A 4067-nucleotide genomic window follows, 5' to 3' on the forward strand; every position below is an offset into this window, starting at 1 on the left:
CAGATTATGCAAAAAATTTTTTTGCATTACAGTTCTATTTCCTTTTATGTTTCTAATTTTTAAGGGACTATGAGGGCTTTCAAATGCTAAGGACTCATCCATAATTTTTTAGTCACTTTAAGGGGGACAGAAGGAGCCCCTGGAGTCTTCAAGTGTAAAACAAGTTGGTTAATAAAGAATTACAGCAGATAGAATATTAAAGATAGTAGATGTTTGCCTTAAAAAAAAACACTTAAGTATTTTTTGGTAGGCAAATTTTTCAAGAGAATCTGAAATTACTTAACATCTCAGTTTAACAGTGAACAATTCCTTTCATTGGTCACTAGGTTTATTTAATCCCACTAAATCTCAAATGAGTGCTTTTGATTGTGTGATACAAACCTACATTCTAAGATTGGAAATTGTGGACTATTTAGTTTTCTGAATGTAGTTTAAAGGAAGTGATGTCTTACCTGTAGCAGGCTTGTCATGGTAAGAGCTCAAAACACACTGAAAGATAAGGATTGAGCCCCGAAATCATAAATCTCTTGGCTTTCCCCAGATTTTACTTACAGTTGTAGAGTGGAGCTAAAACCACATCCCAGTTGTCTTAATTCTAGTCCATTGTGCTAACCATCGGGCTGTCTTTTGCCCTTGGTCTTTGGGGTCTGTGATAACTGAAACTTTTAATTTGAACTTTCTGCCATTCTTTCTTATGCATATATTCCCTGTGGGTTTGTAAATGAGAACTACATCCACTACCCTGGTAACTTCTGCTCTTGTAAGTATAATGATGACACTAACATGGCATTTCACAAATACCTTTCACAGATTTTAATTAAGTCTCTCAAAACCTTATGAAGTAAGTAAGGCAGGCAGGTATTATCCTTATTTTACAGACAAGTAGAGAAATATCTGACACAGGCATAAATATTTTTAAATGAAGGATGCAATCCGTTTGGATTAACAAAGCAAACTACTTCTGTATTGTTAGGCGTTTCCTTTAGAAATAATTCCTAGAAGCTTGACCCATTATGTCCCAAAAATAAAAGGCGATAGTATTAAAATGTCTAAGTCTCGAGCCAGTCTGTGGTAGTGGGTGACAAAGTAAATGTATTTATCTGTACAAGAGACTTTGATTAACTGACTTGTGCAAGCTAGCATTCTTTGTAAGCAGGAGAAAAGCTAAGAAAGACACTTAGCTGGAGCACTTATGAGCGTTTGCCAATCTAAGCAATCTAGATTTTGATTCCAAGGTAAAGGGATTATTCTATTCTCTGGTTTCCTGACCTATTCTAGTCCGCTAGCTGTGAATGATTCAGGGGCAAAAAGATCATGCCTTATTCACTTGTAGATCAAGTTTCTTAAACATTGCAGAGAACATAGTCAAATGTCCACTAAGCTACGCTAGAGGTTCTTATCCCAAAGTTTCTCTGAATTCATTATCTTTTGAGGTATTGTGCTGAATGCTTAACCTTTAATGCTAGTATGAATCTCCAGCCCTTCATTTGATATTCTTTCCTAGTATAAAAGCAATCAGTTTTTTCTTGGCATGATGGCTCTTTATAAATGCTTGCTATTTATTGCATCTGTTCCCATTATTTTCTCTCCTTACACATTTAATTCACTCTTCTACTTTCTTTTTGTTAGATGCCATTGGCAAATCACAGAATATAGATAGAATATGAGTGGAGCATTTCTTTCTCTCTCTTCTAGACACATGCTCTTTAACCAGAACATTTTTCACATCAAATTGAGAGGAATAGATGGAACACTGAGTCATTTCCCAGAGCTTTGAGAAAATCTGGTGCTGTTGCCTGGGCTCAGCTTTCCCCCCACATTGTACCTGTGTTTGCTTTGGAGTATAACAGCAGAGCTAGGAATCAGGGTACTGACTACATTGGCTCTTCCAATGAACTAGTTCCAATGACATTTAGTTGACATTCTGTGAGCGTTTTCAGGGGTCAAGGATATTTAAGTCTGGCTCTACCAGTTTCCTGTTGGTGTTCTATTTATATGCATTTCCTTCTTTTCAAAAGAAAAAAAAAAACACTTCTATTTTTGAGGGGCTCACCCATGATAGAATTCCTTTTTGGTACTTAAGTTATAGGTATTTAAAAACAAACAAAAACAAACTAATGCCACTTCCTCCCAAAGTCTAAGAAGAACTGACTTGGCAGTAAATATAGCAGCTATTTGCTTCTCCTTTTACTGAGAAATTCCCAGAGGAATCTTTCCTCAGAAATAAAAGCTTGAATTGTGCCCACTCCTTGTTACTAACACTCACTAAGAGAAATGGCAACGCTAAAGCAAGCAGCTATTAGCAATGGCATTTGGACTATGAGGGGTTTGCAGATGTTGAGAGTGTAATATTTCAAAATGGGACTGAGTGGAAAAGCGAAATCCAAATTAATAAGGGGGCTGTACATGTGCTTCGTTTAACTTCAGACAGATTTTTGACTACTTATGTCAAATGCAAATGTGTACAACAATGCTTGAAATTGGATTTCCATTTTAGTTAATTAGATTAGTGCAAGACCTGCATAATAATCAACAGTTAGTAGTCTTGCTACTGCTGGGGTTCAGAATCTCAAAATGTTCCTGTTTTTGAAGTTTGGTCTATCCAATGGTATGAGGTCAATTAGTTGATTTTTAGGTGTAGGTATGGTTGGGTTTGCTTGAATTTGAGGTGGTTTAGTTGGACCACACAATTTTAACTCAAGTAGGTAGATAGAAAAATAGAATGTGTTTTAAAAATTCTGAAGAAGTAATTGAGGATTTTTTTTTTTAAAAGACTGTCTACTCTAACAAAAATAAGTTCAAGTACTGTTTTTTCCAAGTTTTAAAGAAAATGGGTAATGAATCCTCACTGCATGTTTTCTCTCCAACGTGAATAATAGGAATTTGAAATCCATTATAATTACAATTACGGTGTTTTCTCTCCGGGTTTTAGATATCTACAATGTGTGGCCTGCAAAGAGAACAGCTTTACATAATTACAAAAGACAAGGAAGATTGGTTTCAGAAAAGCCAATGGTGGAACAGACGATTACACATAAAATTCTGGGCAAGAAGACAATGACAATACCGAGAGGGAGAGAGAGAGCTCAAGAGAGCGATACTAAGAACTCATTCAGAAATCAAGAAAACCCAAATAGCATTTATCCAAGCAGAGAGCAGCTTTACAGTGTTCTATTAAGCAAAAGGAAGGCAGATGTTCCATCTTGTCCCTGTTGGGAAGGTTTTCATTTGTAGCTGGGTGATGTTTTTAGATAAGACTTTCCTAAGTACCACTTTGTAGAAGGAAATCGAATTTCATGACAGGCTGAAGGAGTTTTAGGCCACTCTGGTAGCTCTCAGATGTGCAGTTCAAACTGACTTAAAAAGAACATGTAGGAATGGAAAATGTTCAAGACCTAGAGTTAAGGACCCTATGCCTGCCTTTGCCATTAAATAGGCCATCTATCTTTTCATGCTTAAATATCTTCATTTGCTGAACAGGATTATAGTAACACTGAGACTTTGTGAAATTGGTCGGTACAGCACCTCGATGGGTCTCCATAGTTTTATGATTTAAGAACTATCTAAGGGAACTTCATTTTTTTTTTTTTTTGGTAAGTTAATTCTTGATTACCTTCCTATTTCTCATATTCTGTGGGCCTGATACTTGCCTTTCATGTTTGGTGGAGTGTTTATGAAGGTTAAATAAAACCATATACAGATCAATGCTTTAAAGGATATAAAAGGACACCTACAGATTAAAGTGGGACTCTTACTGTTAATACAACATCAGATTTTGAACCAACTCCCAATTTTTGGTCAAAATGTCTATAAATCTTACATCTTATCTGGGGTAGAATCCTTTGGAAAATTTCTTAACCCAAATTAGTAAGCAGTGGAGAATTTGGACCTGGGTCAATCTGATCATGGTCCATGCTCCTGATGACTATCCATACTGGTAGAGGACTTGCATGTTAAAAGTTTTAAGGGTTTATTTGAATGAAACTAATTCAAATTGGGTAGCATCCCATTTAGCAGATAGAACGAGGAACTGCACAAAATGAAAGACTTTTATAGCCAGAGGGAGT

This window comes from Halichoerus grypus, chromosome 10, assembly GCF_964656455.1.
Source record: "Halichoerus grypus chromosome 10, mHalGry1.hap1.1, whole genome shotgun sequence".
Lineage (NCBI taxonomy): Eukaryota > Metazoa > Chordata > Mammalia > Carnivora > Phocidae > Halichoerus > Halichoerus grypus.